The sequence below is a fragment of the Pseudorasbora parva genome, chromosome 8, assembly GCF_024679245.1.
Source record: "Pseudorasbora parva isolate DD20220531a chromosome 8, ASM2467924v1, whole genome shotgun sequence".
Classification (NCBI taxonomy): Eukaryota; Metazoa; Chordata; class Actinopteri; order Cypriniformes; family Gobionidae; genus Pseudorasbora; species Pseudorasbora parva.
This window is the reverse complement of record NC_090179.1, coordinates 47839675-47857940: the sequence shown is the minus strand read 5'-3', so window position 1 is coordinate 47857940 and position 18266 is coordinate 47839675. Positions and strand designations below refer to the sequence as shown.

General features: G+C 41.6%; 1 protein-coding gene and 1 long non-coding RNA gene across 2 annotated transcripts in view; both read left to right on the top strand.

Annotated features, from left to right (window-relative positions):
* The window catches only part of LOC137084572 (ribonuclease inhibitor-like), a 184109-nt gene that overhangs the window by 3529 nt on the left and 162314 nt on the right, over window positions 1-18266 (top strand). The window lies entirely within an intron of this gene.
* LOC137084933 (uncharacterized) overlaps window positions 16116-18266 on the top strand; it is a 113884-nt gene continuing 111733 nt past the window's right edge. The window contains exon 1 of the long non-coding RNA XR_010906836.1: window positions 16116-16176. This is a non-coding gene — a long non-coding RNA (uncharacterized lncRNA). The remainder of the gene's footprint in view (window positions 16177-18266) is intronic.

The window sequence follows — 18266 nt, the reverse complement described above, 5'->3', positions numbered from 1 at the left end:
CTCATAAAAACTCCTCCTGTGTGATTTATAAGCCTTTTGTAAAGTGGGGACATGGGTAATGTCCTCATATTTCACCCTCTCCTGTAATACCTGTGTCATACCCATGGCATTATACACATTTGTGTCCTCATATGTCACAAAAACAAGCACACACACACAGACATGCACACAAACTCACGCGCACACACACAGACATGCACGGACACACACACTCACAAAGACACTTACTCACTCATGAACAAACACACACACAGTCACATACACACAAACTCACACAGTCACATACACACAAACTCACACAGTCACATACACACAAACTCACACAGTCACATACACACAAGAGTGCGGATCAGTGTATGTCACAAAAACAAGCACACACACACAGACATGCACACAAACTCACACGCGCACACAAACACACACTCACAAAGACACTTACTCACTCATGAACAAACACACACAAAAACAGTCACATACACACTCACTCAGGAACACACTCACAAACTCACACACACATTCACACACACACACACACACACACACACACACACACACACACACACACACACACGTGTCCTCATATTTCACAAAAACAAACACACACACACACACAACACACAACCCACAGTCACATACACAGACACACAAAGTCACACACACAGACACAAACACACTCACGAACACACAGTCACACACACACACACACAAACACACAGACACACACAGTCACACACACACAGTCACACACTCACAAACTCTCACAGTCACATACACACACATAACACAAAGTCTCATACACAGACACACACACACCGTCACACACACACACACACACACACACACACACACAAAGACACTCATGAACACACACACACAGTCACACACACACACACAGTCACAGTCACACAGTTACAGTCACACAGTCACATACAACATACACATAACACAGTCACATACACCGACACACATACACACACAAACTCAGTCACATACACACAGTCACATACACACTCGCTCACAAACTCACACGCACACACGCACAGACATGCGCGGACACAGACAGACATGCACACTCACACGCACACAGTCACATACTCACACACACACACACACACACACACAAAGACACTTACTCACTCATTAACACACACACAGTCACACACTCACAAACTCACACAGTCACATAAACACACAGACAGACATGCGCACTTACACACAGTCACATACATACACACACACACACACACGCTCACAAAGACACTCACTCATTAACACACACACAGTCACACACTCACAAACTCACACAGTCACATAAACACACAGACAGACATGCGCACATACACACAGTCACATACATACACACGCGCACACACACACACACGCTCACAAAGACACTCACTCATGAACACACGCACAGTCACACACACACACACACACACACACACAGTCACATACACACACTCACACAGTCACATAAACACACAGACAGACATGCGCACTTACACACAGTCACATACATACACACACACACACACGCGTTCACATACAAACACAGTCACACTCATTCACACACACACACACACACACAGTCACATACACACGCTCACACAGTCACATAAACACACAGACAGACATGCGCACTCGCACACACAGTCACATACATACACACACGCACTCACAAAGACACTCACTCATGAACACACACACAGTCACACACACACACACACACACACACACGCACACACACAGACACACACACACACACACACACACACATACAACATACACATAACACACACACATACACCATCACAAACACACTCACTCACGAACGAACACACACACAGTCACACACACAAACTCACTCAAACACACACTCAAAAACTCAGTCACACACACACACACACACACACACACACACACACAGTCACACACACACACACACACACACACACACACACACACACACACAGTCACACACACACACAGTCACACTCATTCACACACACACACACACACACAACAAACTCTCACACACACACAGTCACATACACACTCAGTCACATACACACTCACTCACGAACAGTCACACAAACACACACACTCACACACACACACACACACACACACACACACACACACACACACACACACACACACACACAGTCACATATGCACACACATACACACACATACCCACTCTCAAACACACTCAGTCACGAACAAACACACACACACACACACATGCACACACTCACAAACTCACAGGCGTACACACACACACACACATATATGCACACACACACACACAAACTAGCACACAAACTCACACACACACTCGCACGCGCACACACACACACACACGCACACAGACATGCGCGGACACACAGACAGACATGCACACTCACACACAGTCACACACTCAAAAACACTCACAAACTCACATAAACACACAGACAGACATGAGCACTCACACACACACACACACACACACACACACACACACACACACACACACTCACACACATACAAACACAGTCACACTCATTCACACACACACACACACAACAAACTCTCTCACACACACACACATACCCCTTTTCCACCAAGGCAGTGCTGGTGCTAAATCGGAGCCAGAGCCTAGTTTCAAATCGGTTCTTTGTGTTTCCACAGCCAAAGCAGCAGCTCCGAGCCAGGAAAAGTGGTTCTTAAGTAACACCAAAACATTGCTGGGCTAGAAGTAAGAACCGCTTGCGTCACCGGCTGGGGGCGGCGTTACCGTGATCAACAAGATGAACACAAACCTGTGACCGCCATTTTTTCAATAGCAGCTAATCAAGCTAACAGCTGCTGGATTGTAATCTCCGTCTATACAAATCATGGAGAGCTGCACAAATGCGTTGGATTTGCGGCGTTTTAATGCTGATGTAGGATCATAAAGCCATGTTTGTTCGAGATGCATCGGCGCGCGCTGTGCAGACTGATTGCGTATGACATCAAAGTAGAGCGAGCGCCAACGACTCCTTATGCTTTTGAATCGCTCGCGCAGTATTTGGATATCATATGTGGGTTGGTCTGCGCAGCGTCAATGCATTAGATAGAACACGCCTGGAAATTGTGTGTGTGTGTGTGTGTGTGTGTGTTTCCCGCTGCCTCGCTAGCAGTAGAGTCCTGCAACGGGTCGGGTACCCGCGGGCATAAAAGTGGCTAAAACAGGTGGATTGTGACATAAATTATAAAATACACGGGCGGGGTGCGGGCGGATAATTAATTCCGTGCGAGCGGGTAGAAGCGCGGATGAAAAATATGTGCAATATTTTTCTTTGCTGTGGCAAGGCGGAGGAGCGAGCGAGACCGGGGCGTGATGGCGAATGAGTGTCACCTGTGAGCCACACCGGTCTCAAATCCTCTCACGAGGGAGCTCGGCGGCATATAAGGACGAGAGATCACCAGACCTGGGTTTTACGTTGAGTTGTGTTTGTTTTATTATGTGTGTGCGTGGCAGATGTCCGTGAGGGGCCGCGTTACTTTCGCTTTGTTTGGTTAAGTCTTTTAAATGTTCGCCGGTTCTCGAAAAACGATCAAAACGATCCGGTCGTCCTTCTTCCCCCCCAAACATACTGTATTACAATTTCTATGTCCAATTTACCATTACACATACACGCAACAACGATATGCCATATGATCCATCACGTCACCACCACTGTGACTTTTGTTGATGCCACTCGTAGCCCAGATGGAGCGAGCGTTGCAGGATAAGCAATGGATGAAGTAAAAGTAAAGTTGGTGAGTGAAGTATATAAAATTGTTGACAACGACTCTATAAAGGCACTTTAGCCTGTTTCTTTAGCCCATTCATGATGCTGTTGATGATGAGAGAAGTGCAATATAAAAAAATAAATAAAGCATTTTAATTGGAATGATTTTAGCGTGTGTGATTTATTGCGGGCACGGATCGGGTAACGGGCAAATATTAACAGGTCTGGGATGGACCCGTGCAGGACTCTGGTATGACGTAAGACCTGGCTCTGTTGTGACTCTTAGCATGTGGAAAAGAAAACGGTTCTTAGAAGGCTCTCAAGTCGAACCAACTTAGAACTGACACTAGCACTGGCTCCGAACTAGCACCCGGTTCACTCTGGTGGAAAAGGGGTAGCAGTCACATACACACTCACTCACATACACACTCACTCACGAACAAAGTCACACAAACACACAAACTCACACACACACACACACACACACACACACACACACACACACACACACACACACACACACACACAAACACACATACAGTTACACACACACAGTCACACACTCACAAACTCACAGTCATATACACACCAACACACACAACACACATATAACACAAAGTCTCATACACAGACACGCACACACCGTCACTCACAAACACACACACACACACACACACTCACACTAAAACAGTCACACTTATAAAACATACACACACTAACACACAGTCACATACACACACACACACACACACACACATACACACACACATACCCACTCTCAAACACACTAACTCACGAACAAACACACGCACACATGCACACACTCTCAAACTCACAGGCGTACACACACACACACACACATATGCACACACACACAAACGCACTCACAAACTCACACACACTCACAAACACACAAACACACACTCACACACAGTCACATACATACACACTCACTCACTCACTCACTCACTCACGAACAAACACACGCACACATGCACACACTCACAAACTCACACACTCACTCACACATATATGCACACACACACACACACACACACACACACACACACACAGTCACATAAACACACAGACAGACATGCGCACTCGCACACACAGTCACATACATACACACACACACTCACAAAGACACTCACTCATGAACACACACACAGTGACACAAACACACACACACACACACAGTCACACAGTCACAAACTCACACACACAGTCACATACACACACACACACATACAACATACACATAACACACACACATGGACCATCACACACACACAGTCACATACACACTCACTCACGAACACACACACTCACAAACTCAGTCACATACACACACATACATACACACACACACACACACACAGTCACACACACACTCACATACACACACAGTCATACTCATTCACACACACACACACAACAAACTCTCACACACACACACTCAGTCACATACACACTCAGTCACATACACACTCACTCACGAACAGTCACACAAACACACACACTCACACACACACACAGTCACATACGCACACACATACACACACATACCCACTCTCAAACACACTCACTCACGAACAAACACACACACACATGCACACACTCACAAACTCACAGGCGTACACACACACACACGTATATATGCACACACACACACACACACAAACATGCACACAAACTCACACACACGCTCGCTCACAAGCTCGCACACACACACACACACATGCACACAGACATGCGCGGACACACAGTCACACAGTCACAGTCACACACACATACAACATACACCGACAGACATACACACTCGCTCACAAACTCACACGCACACACGCACAGACATGCGCGGACACAGACAGACATGCACACTCACACGCACACAGCATCACACACACACACACTGTCTCTCTCTCTCTCTCTCTCTCTCTCACTCACTCACTCACTCACTCACTCACTCACTCACTCACACACACACACACACACACACAGATACACACACACACACACACACACTTTCTCACACACATTGGGTTTCCATGTTTTATGGGTCTTTCCACAGAAATAATGTTGTTATACTGTACAAACTGTATATTCTCTCCTCTAATCCTAACTGATGTATTTTAACAACGTGAACTAATGAGTATTTATATATATTTCATATTGACAGCATTGTGTTATTTATTTATTTAGTGTAAGTGCTCATGTTTAGCTTTGGAGATAGACTTAATGTGTGTCATTGTTCTCTACAGGTTGATGAGCTGTGGTGTCACAGATGAAGGTTGTGCTGCTCTGGCTTCAGCTCTGAGATCAAACCCCTCACACCTGGGAGATCTGGATCTGTCTGTGAATAATCTAGGAGATTCAGGAGTGAAGCTGCTCTCTGATCTGAGGGATGATCCTCATTATAAACTGGAGACACTGGGGTAACAACAGTTTCCATCATCATATTTTCATTTAAAGTTCAAATGTCTGTTTTACTCTCTAGAAATAAAAGGAAGTGTGTAGTGGAGTGTAATGATCATTTCTGCTGGTTCTGTATCAGCTGTCCGTTGTGTGAAAGTGACCTTTCATGACCTTTTGATGTTGTAAAGTGACTTTGAGCATCAGATAGAAGCTATATTATCATGTTTGAGAATGAATTAATAAAGCTTATCTAGTTAGTGCTCAGTTTTCTTATGAAAAGATATGACAGACGTAATGTCTCACACTGCATATGTGACTGTGTGTGTGTTTTATTTCAGGATTGACGATCAGAGGAGAGTCTGATGTTCTGCTGATGATCTGATGGTGAATAAGGATCGTTTTCTGAACTGATCCCGACTGACTGTACATTTTTTAACTCTCCTCGTCCGAATGGCCGCGGGGGTGGCATAGTAACTATTTTACGGAACTCGCTCTCTGCACGCTGTCGATTGGTCCCTGGAACGGCCTTCTCCAGCTTCGAAGCTCAGTTTCTTCACTTGGACTGTAACGGTCCTGTATGTTTAGTGGTGATTTATCGTCCTCCGCACACCACTAAGGACTTTATACAGCATTTCACTGAACTGATTGGCAATATTGCCATAAATTATGACCGCTTCCTATTGGTGGGCGACTTTAATGTTTATGTCTGCTGTCCTTCTAACCCCTTATCACACAAGTTTCTTAACATTATTAATGATTTTAATCTCTCACAGTGGATCAGTGACTCTACACATATTTTGGGTCATACGTTGGACCTTGTACTATCATATGGGTTTGATGTGACAGATGTTGTGCTCTCAGATTTTATGATTTCTGATCATAAGCCTATATTATTCACACTATCCCTTCCAGAGCTGTCACTTTCTTCTAGTAAAACTGTTAATCTTTCTCGTTTCTATTCTCCTAGTTTAGCACAAATTTCAGCTTGTGCTTTGAAGAGTATTGTTCCTCACAATTAAATTTGGATCAACCATTTCTTGACTTGGATGCTGATCAACATCTGAGCCTTCTGAACTCTGTCTGGCTTAAGGTAGCAAATGCAACTGCACCACTTAAGCCTCACAAACTGAAATCCAAAACCATACTGTTGCAAAACTCTGCTACCCGCCTTTTGAGACAAAACTGCAGGAAGGCAGAACGTAAATGGAAACAAGACAGGCTGCATATCTCTCTTCAAATGTTCAGAGACTCGCTTATTTCATACCAGGCTGCAGCCAAGTCTGCTAAAGCTGCATACTTCTCCAAATTAATTGAAACTAATCACTCTAAACCTAAGGTTCTGTTTTCTATTATTCAATCTGTTACCAATCCTTCCGTGAACACTGCACCGGTGGCTTCTGATGCTCTCTATGAAAACTTCTTGAGATACTTCAGTGACAAAATTACAAACTTAAGACTTGACGTCCGTCCCACCTTAACATTAGCTAATTCTCCAATCATGTCACCCGCCTATGTATTTCTGGACACTTTTTAACCCATCAATCTCCAGGAGTTAAAGGAAGTTATTGACAAAATTAAACCTTCCTTTTGTCCTGGCGATATTATTCACCCCAAATTTTTAAAATTGATTATTGATTCGATTGGGTCTGGTCTGCTATCTCTTGTTAATAAGTGTCTCCTAACGGGTTCTGTTCCTGCTGACCTTAAAGTCGCTACAGTCACTCCTCTGCTCAAGAAGTCTTCTCTGGACCCCACTGTCCTAAAAAATGTTCGTCCCATTTCTGTTCTGCCTTTTATTTCAGAAGTTTTAGAGAAAATTGTGCTGAATCAACTTCAACACTTTATGTCTAGTAATTCTTTTTATGAGGTTTTTCAGTCTGGTTTTAAATCTGCTCACAGCACTAAGTCTGCCCTTCTGAGAGTTGTTAATGACATCTACATCTCCACTGATTCTGGGGACTCTGTGGTTCTTGTTCTCTTACATCTGTCGGCTGCTTTTGATACCATAGACCACTCCTTACTATTATCTAGACTAGAGTCCTGGGTAGGCCTAAAAGCAAATGCACTGAAATGGTTTCATTCTTACCTATCTGACAGAAAGTTTTCAGTGAAACTGGGCAATTTTTCCTCCTCCCCCACCCCTCTGACCTGTGGCCTCCCTCAAGGCTCTATATTAGCACCCTCTCATTTCTCTGTACATGCTGCCTCTGGGCTATATTCTAAGAAAGCATGGAGTGTCCTTTCATTTCTACGCAGATGACACTCAAATCTATCTTCCTGTCAAGAAAAATAATTCAACTGCGATCACCTCTCTTCTCCATTGTTTAGAGGAGGTTAAATTATGGCTAGCCCAAAACTTCCTCTTCTTAAACGAGGACAAAACTGAGGTCATTGTATTCAGTCCCAATGACAACACTCAGCATATAAGCCCTGAGCTAGAAAGTTTATCCGCTTTTAGATCAACAAGGGTCCAGAACCTAGGTATTATTTTTGACCAGCATTTAAAATTTGACAGGCATATCTCCTCTGTCATTGGTTCTAGTTTTTATCAGCTTCGTCTTCTGTCTAAAATTAAAAACTTTCTCTCCCCGAAACCTCTAGAAATGGCTGTTCATGCGTTTGTTACATCGCGTCTAGATTACTGCAATTCTTTATATTGCGGTATATCTAAATCTCAAATTGCACGACTTCAGCTTGTCCAAAATGCTGCTGCCAGATTTCTTTTAAAGCGTCGTAAATATGAACATGTCACTCCTATTCTTAGATCACTTCATTGGCAGCCGATTTGTCAGAGAATAGATTTTAAAATTCTCCTCTTCGTCAATAAATCCCTTCATAACACCCTTCATAAGCGCCTGTCTATCTATCAGAACTCCTTCACTCCTATACTCCTTCCAGAAGACTCCGTTCTTATGATCATGTTTTGCTGGTCGTTCCACACGCTAGACTGAAGCGTAGAGGTGAGCGTGCATTTGCGGTAGCAGGGCCACGACTCTGGAATACCCTGCCTTTAGAGATCAGGCTGGCCCCTAACCTGTCTATTTTTAAGTCACTGTTAAAAACTTTTCTATTTACTTTAGCGTACTGATTACGCTGATGTGTTTGACTTTTAAAAGTTGTGCTTTTTATTTTTACTCTCTTCTGGTTTTATTTTTATGTATGTATGCTATTCTTGACCTTCTGTAAAGCACTTTGGTCAGCCTGGGGGCTGTGGGAAATGTGCTATATAAATAAAATTGAACTTGAACTTGAAGGATCCACTACAGAGACTCACAGTCAACAGAATCAACAGAGACTGAAGATACAGTGACTTCACTGTTATAAATGAAGACTTCATTTAGATTTCAACGATCCTCTGACAGACCTGATGAGGCGGCAGTGAAACACCTTTTATTTCACAGCAGCAAATCACAGATTAACCATTTTATTTCTATAAACACACAGTATACACTCAAAAGGTGTGTGTTTTGTTACAGAGAGAATATAGAGCCTGAATGTATGTGTGTGAGACCAGCAGAGGGAGACACACTAATGAAAGATTCATTTACCAGGGTGTCCGCGGGGTTTTAAAAAGTATTAAAAAGTGATAAATCAAAATTGTCAAATTTAAGGCCATTAAAAGTGTTAAATGTGGTCTCAGAGGTATTATTTTTTTTCCACATTATTATTTTTTTTTTTCAGACTATCAGGTGTCCTATTCTGATTGAAATTCTATCTGGGTTTGCGTTAGTTCGTTTAAATATGGGCTTTAGCATATCTGGGCACATAATCAAAGATCGCTCGTCTCCGTCTCAACCAAGCGGCAACCTCCCGCGATCTCTCTTGAAGCCAATACGGAAGTAATGTAAACTGCAATTCCTCAACTGGCCTCTAGGGACAGGCTCCAGTAGGGAGCAGAATCTCATTGAGCCCCATGTTAAAATTCTCAACTTTAAAGCAGAAAAAAACATGTTTACAGCCTGGTACAAATTGTGGTTTTGGCTTTTTAAGGCTAATTTTGATCTTCATGACAACTGTGAGGGGGGTGAATTTTTTTATAACTCATTCGTTTACGTTATATAAAAGGCTTGTTTGAGATGCGCCTCGCCTCGCCTGAAAAAAAGGCCAGACTAGGCGGCTGCAGTGAGGGGAGGAGTGAAAAAAGAGCAGGCAAGCCGGACAGTTCTCTCTTCTCGTAGTGGATCAGACACCTGCGAGATCAGGTGTGTGTGTGTGTGTGTGTGTGTGTGTGTGTGTGTGTGTGTGTGTGTGTGTGTGTGTGTGTGTGAGATTACAGTTCTCTCTTCTCGTAGTGGATCAGAGACCTGCGAGATCAGGTGTGTGTGTGTGTGTGTGTGTGTGTGAGATTACAGTTCTCTCTTCTCGTAGTGGATCAAACACCTGCGAGATCAGGTGTGTGTGTGTGTGTGTGTGTGTGTGTGTGTGTGTGTGTGTGTGTGTGTGTGTGAGATTACAGTTCTCTCTTCTCGTAGTGGATCAGACACCTGCGAGATCAGGTGTGTGTGTGTGTGTGTGTGTGTGTGTGTGTGTGTGTGTGTGTGTGTGTGTGTGTGTGTGTGTGTGTGTGTGTGTGTGTGTGTGTGTGTGTGTGAGATTACAGTTTTCTCTTCTCGTAGTGGATCAAACACCTGCGAGATCAGGTGTGTGTGTGTGTGTGTGTGTGTGTGTGTGTGTGTGTGTGTGTGTGTGTGTGTGTGTGTGTGTGTGTGTGTGAGATTACAGTTTTCTCTTCTCGTAGTGGATCAGACACCTGTGAGATCAGTTGCGGATATCGCGGGATTCACACTCGTGCGCTCTGTTGCTGATAAACTGGATGTAATTTAAGTTCTGTTGCTTTTATATAAAATAAAATATATATTATGAACCGTGGTGTATAGTTATTTTTTTAAATATTTGATTTTAAAACTCTGATATCATGTTTTTATGTGAATAAATTATGTGTGAATATTCCCAAACTCTCGGACAGTGCGATCGCTCAGTGGGTTATGTGATTGTTGTCATATTGATAAAAAATATAAAAACATGTGTGTAATTAAAGAAAAAATGCTTGATAAACAGGCCTTTCGAAAGGAAATAAATAACAAAAACTTTGGGTGTCTTGTTCATAATATTTATTTTATATAAAAGCAACAGAACTTAAATTACATCCAGTTTATCAGCAACAGAGCGCACGAGTGTGAATCCCGCGATATCCGCAACATTAGCCTTACTTCCTAACATGTCCACAAAGTGTGTGATAACACAAGACATGGAATAGCACAAACGCTCATCGGTGACAATGGCCCGTGTTTCAGCAGCAAAGAGTGGCCAGATCTTTCAGTGCAATATGACTTCAAGCATGTGAGCTGGAGTCCAGAATACGCTCCGTCAGACGGCAAGGCTGAGAAGGCCGTTCATATTCTCAAGCGACTCCTGAAGAAAGCTGCAGACAGCAAGTCTGATCCATACCTTGCTCTGCTCAATCCCAGAAGCTCTCCATTAGAGTGCGGTGCGGCTCCGGCTGAGACGCGGAGGAATCGGACACTTCGCACTACACCGCCATCTTGCTCAAAACAGAACGGACGTGTGGAAATGAAGCAGAGGTTCAAGCGACTGAAAGAAAAGCAGAAGTTCTGCCGTGACAGAGCTGCGAAACATGTGCGACCACTGATGATGAATGACGTAGGAGAATCAGAAATGATGAGAACTGGAGCAAGAAAGCCGTCGTCACGCAAGAGGAGCTCCGAGGTCTGATCAGGGGAAAACCGGCGATGGACAGATTCTCAGAAGAAACAGAGACTGAGAAAGAGTCACAAGTCTCAATTCAAAGCAATCCTGAGTCTGAGTCGACGGCATTATCTGCATCGTGTGCAAAGGATGAGTGTGATCTGCACACACACAGTCAAACATCAAACAGTCACACAGTTACACTGAGAAGATCTACAAGACACATCAGAAAAGCTGAGAGACTCAATGTGTGAGACATCGCTTAAAGTTAGAGCGGTGAGAAAGTGCCTGTGTTTGAGTTTAACACTTGAGTTAAGATGTTACACTGAATGCAAACTTAGACACATCACAGGATAACATTATGCTTACTGTTGAATATTTCCTTTAAAGAAAGGGGGATGTAATGATATCAGATGATGTTGTTCCCTGAGATCACCACTAGAGGTCACTGTGTGCTGATGTGATGCTGTTGGAACACAGAATGGCACAAACAGAAGAAACTGAGCAGATAGAAATAAAGACACACATGTTATTACTGCACTACAGATTGTTTCATTGCAAAATATTCGAGAAAACAATCATCTGTGATCTCCTCCTCCAGTGAATAGAGACTCATAATAGCACAGAAACACAATAAAACAGAGCTAAACGAGACTAAAAGAGTGTGATGTGAGAGAACAGAAGAGATGGCTTTAAAACATCAGGATTTATTCATTATTTAATGTGTCGCCATCATTTCTGTCCTTTCCTCTCCGTGAGTTTTGACCATTTCAGTAATTCAATTAAAAGTGCAATAAAGTGATCAGTGCAGGAGAAATAAATGAAAACTGTTCAAGAGTTGACAGTGTTTTTACAGTATGGTTTTCATTTCTCTGATTCTTTCAGGTTTATGTCACATCGCATTGATCCACATTTGAAAAAATCATCTGATAAATGACTAAATGTGATTATAAACATGATCGGAGGATGACAAACTGATTTCATATCACACAGATGTGATCAAACAAAGTCCTCTTTATGATTTATGATCAGGAGCTCTGCAGAAAGAGAAATGAAAGACAAAACTGAACAAATGAATGAGCCAAAGAGAGCAAAGCAGAAATAATGAAGAAAAACAAAAGCCCAAACTGAAGAGAAGAGAGAGGAAAACACAATGAGCCTTTAATGCGTTGAGCTCACTCCAGTGGACGGCTGTTCATAAAGCATGTTCTTGCATTGCATGGGTTTTGATGGCATAGTTGCACATCAGCCTCTACAGTGGACCCTCGAGCATCATCAACACATTCACACCGAGAGGAAAGACTCTTATATCCATATCCATATCATATCCATGTTTCCCTCCAATGGCCGGTCAGAAATGCCAAGTTTCTCCAGAATATCCGTCCATTCCTTCTATCCTAGGAGACTCTTGCAGGTAAAAACATGTTGTAGCATCAGCGATATCTAATGAGTCATATCACTGAATCATCTGTCCACTAGAGCTATATTTCAGCTACAGATCATAATCTGACTGTGACTGTTGTTTCTGAAGAGGCTTCATCTGCAGTAACTTTGACTGTAAATAAATGTATTTGTGTTATTAGAATGTGATTTGCATGAACATCAAACAGTAATCTGATTATGTAATGCATGTTGCTTGTAAAGCGTTTCCCCAACACTGCTCATTTCAGACGAGACTGAAAACAGCTGATGGCCAGATCTTCTCAGAGGAGAGCTGTGGGAGAAATGTGTCCATGTTGAGCATAATCAGATTGATCAGCTGATGAGGGTAAATGGACAAACTCTGGCCCACTGGAGGAGCATCTGAGTTGGGTTTCCACAGCTGACCGGATGAAGAGACGTCCTCATGTTCTGAGATCACAGACACGCAAACTTCAACTTCTGTCAAGAACAACTAACTCTATCAATCTATATTTCTGGATGTATTTTGTCAAATTGTATTGCTTGTTTTTTATTTTATTTAAATACACACCAGTATCTCTTCAGTTTAAATCATAAACTCTAGTGGACATCTGAAAATCTCTGAAACGTGTAAAATATTGACTTTTCAAATCTTGTTTTTCATGCCCTAAGAGCAATATAACACATCTGACAGAGGTTATCATAATTCATGCATAAAGGATAAAATCATAGGCAATAAAACATAAATGACACAGATAAAAACTAACTGAAAAAGAGCAGAATGAATTCAAGAATAGTCAAATAAAAAAAGAGAGAAAGTACAAAAGACAGAGAGAATGGTCAAATTGAGGAATAAATAAAACAAGCACAAAACTATATGAACGAAAGAAAAGATTAAAATAAACAAAGAATAAACGCGAGTGCTCACGCAAAACTAATTTACCACTTTATTCATTAATCTCCGCGTCCACGCGACAACCTCTGCTCTCGCGCATGCGCCGTGGTGCTCTCGTGAACGCGCGTGTCTGTTTACTCTCGCCACAAATGCAAAGTGAAAGTAAGCTGGAGCTCACCTGTCGACTGCCGCCATTTTAAGCAGGTAAAACACGAATACGATACGGGGGAAACAGAGCTTTAAAGAGTTTAATAGAAACGTTTATCAGAGTTTAATCAGGAATGTCCGTGTATCTTTCTGATGTTAAAGCTGGAGGATTGGAGAAGCTGTATCTTGTAAAAGTTTGATCGAGGTGAGTGTTCAGGTGTGTGACTTCCTCATATTAATATGAATCTCTGGAGAACATTTTGAGTGATTGTTTGTTTGATATGAAATCTTTAATGAAGGGTTTCTTTCACTTAAATATTTCTTTAGTGTTTGGTGATGTCTGTGATTCTTCAGAGGTTTAACAGCAGATGTGTTGTATTGGCCATTTCACGCGTTTGTTGGGTTTTGTCCTGTTGGCGTTGGTCGGGTTTGTTTTCCTGTGCCGACATTTTGAATCAGTGGCGCAGTAAGGGGATTGAGTTATCTTATGTGGAATGACAAATAAACCTGATTACAACCATAATACAGTTGTTTCTCTTAAGTGCTAATTAAATTTATATTGTTGTATATACTTCCAAAAAGTTTTCCGATTCGCTACATTTATTGAATATAATTTGAGTCAAAGGTCTTATTAATGTTTGTCAGTTTAAACAAAAATGTGTAGTTTGTCATCTACCTGTTAATGCGACGGCATTTTGGAATAGAGAGACACAAAGAGCAGCCACTGCCACAGACTGTGAGCGATGCTCCGGAGCGAGTGGGAAAACACAGAGTGGATTTTGGCGGAAAAAAAATACTTTTATGGGAATCCTCTAGGGTTGAGGGAGAGAAGGGGGGCAAGAGGGGCAGTGGCTCGTGCACGGCCCTGGTTCGACCGAACATGTTCAAGTGTGTGTGTGTGTGTGTGTGTGTGTGAATAGGACCTATGTCTGAGCTTAAGTTCACACATCACGGGATCCTTTCTTCACACACTCCAGATGTGTTCAGATAAATTATGAAGGATGTTTAACGTAATCATTTAATTTAGTGTGTGATGTTTGTTCATTCAGAGTCAGTGGAGGAGATCAAACTCATCAGGTTCTCCTGCAGCTTAGGGCTTGTTTTTCATGCCCTAATAAGAGCAATAAAACACATCAGACGGAGGTTATCATAATTCACGCATAAACGATTAAATTATAGGCAATAAAACATTAGAAATTACACAGATAAAACCTAACTGGAAAAGAGCTATGAATTCGAGAATAGTCATGAAAAAATTGAGGAATAAATAAAACAAGCACAAAACTATATGAACGAAAGAAAAGATTAAAACAAACAAAGCAACGCGAGTGCTCACGCAAAACTAATTTACCACTTTATTCATTAATCTCCACGTTCACGCAACAACCTCTGCTCTCGCGCATGCGCCGTGGTGCTCTCGTGAACGCGCGCGTCTGTTTACTCTCGTCACAAATGCAAAGTGAAAGTAAGCTGGAGCTCACCTGTCGACTTCCGCCATTTTAAGCAGGTAAAACACGAATTCGATACGGGGAAAACAGAGCTTTAAAGAGTTTAATAGAAACGTTTATCAGAGTTTAATCAGGAATGTCCGTGTATCTTTCTGATGTTAAAGCTGGAGGATTGGAGAAGCTGTATCTTGTAAAAGTTTGATCGAGGTGAGAGTTTATGTGTGTGACTTCCTCATATTAATATGAATCTCTGGAGGACATTTTGAGTGATTGTTTGTTTGATATGAAATCTTTCATAAAACGTCAAGGTTTCTTTTGTGTGTCTGTTGGTCAGATTCTCCTGCAGCTTCATCATGGCTGATCCACAAGGATCCACAGGTGGAGATTTCTCTCCAGGATGCAGGTACTTTCAACACACACTGATAAATATTGTGTTACATCACAGAAAGAGATCAGTCAAAGTGACTAACTGTAATGAAGACTGCAGAATGCACTGATTACTATTACGGTTCCAAATCACCTTAGAGAATTATGTATTCAATAGGGTTGGGCATCGTTTTGATTTGAACGATTCTGATTCCGATTCCGATTCTTACTTTCGATTCCGGTTCTTTTCGATTCTTGATTCTGATTCTTTGAGGGGTGGAGTCAAAACATGTCACATCGATATTCAATGCTATTTTCAATACAACGGGGGGAAAACGCTGCATATACTGTCAATTAGATATTTTTTATATAATTTTTTTTTTGTCTGTCTTTTGAAAGTCTAGGCAATCAAACATTTCTTCTGAAGAGATCCCTTTATATGATAAAGCTTTTAAGCTTTTTCTCATATATAAACATTGATCAATTACTATTAAAATTATCTCAAATATTTGTTAACTCAATGTATTTTTTACAACGGGGTAATTGTGTTGCAATAGTTTACACACAGCACAAGGAAGCTTGATTTTGAATGGTAAATTGAATAAACAAAGATATTGCAAACAATAGCACAAATAAATACAATAGAATAAAAGATATAAATGAAATAGACTGCTTTATTTTTTCAGGTAGGTCTAACATTCAGGTAAGAAACTGAATAAAAAAACGCAAAGTGGCTAAATAAATTTAAAATAACATTGGATAATGTTTTTGCAAAAAATTAAATAGTTTCACATAAAACCATTAAAGTTACACACGTTGATCAGTCAAGAGCAGTGTGATCGTTTTTATTTTTGTAGTTTGACTTTGAATAACAAATGACTGCTCTCCCTTTAAGAACAGCCGCACTCATTGATCCTGAACACTGCTCCTGCTACTCATTCTTCATTTCTTCCTGAATTGTTTAAGACTGTGTTTACATACTGTTCAAAATGTGCACTGAGAATTTGTTTGAGTGTATTTGACCAATAATAAGCTGTAAAAAGAAGCAAATATTTGCACTTGTATGTCAGGGGCGGCTTTATTACGGTAGGCTATGTGTGTGTGTGCGCTTCAGATGTGAGCTTGAAATCTGCGTAGAATTATGTGCAATCCCGCGCGAAATTCAGACCGATCATACACACTAACACTAACACGCTGTCGTAAGGAAAAGTCCAGCAGAACGCGCGTCCGTCGTGTTCAGAGGTTAACCGGCTGAATGAGAATATGCGGCTGCGTGTCAACTCGCTGTCGGTCAGAGAGGAGAGGAGAGCAGAGCAGCTGGGATCGATACTGTAGGCTGAGCAGGCTATCGTATCTTTTCAGATATTTCAGTATCGATATTTTTGACAACACTAGTTGCACTGTGCCGACCCAGGCTTTTAAAAGTGAAATAAATCCACACTTCAGAGCCGCTTACCGGGCTTCCATGACTAAAAGAACAAGCGGGCGCGCAAACACCGGAAATCAGGTGGCCATAGAAACCAATCGCTTGGAACCGAAGATCAGAACCGAAAATAAATTTTCTAAACGATTCCAATGGAATCGTTATTTTTTAAACGGTTCCAAGTTAGAACCGGTTCTCGATGCCCAACCCTAGTATTCAATAGATGCCCAGTGACTAGGAGAGGAACAAAGACGCCAGAGACATGGATCAGATTCACTCAATGTATTGATTGGTAAATAAAGGAGTGAATTATTTTCTCACAATGTCAACAAATGCAAATGAATAAAACATCGTAGGCCTACGAAAATAATTCAACAATATAACAGTGAGCTTTGATTCAACACTGTACAAAATTCTGCTGTGATTTTACAGTAAATTACTGGCTACTAATTGCATTACTTTTACAGTCATTTACAGTAATTTTTTAATGTAAATTACAGTAAAATGACAGTTGTATACAGTGATTTCACAGTTAAGGATATCACATTACTGTAATTTCACAGTGCATAACTGTATAAATACAGTTGTCAGCAGTAAATTGTACAGTAATTTTTTTTTTCAGCTGTTATGTTTTGCAGCTAGTAATTAACTGTAAACTTAAAATTAAATACAGTAATGCAATATGACAGACTGGTAGTAAAAAA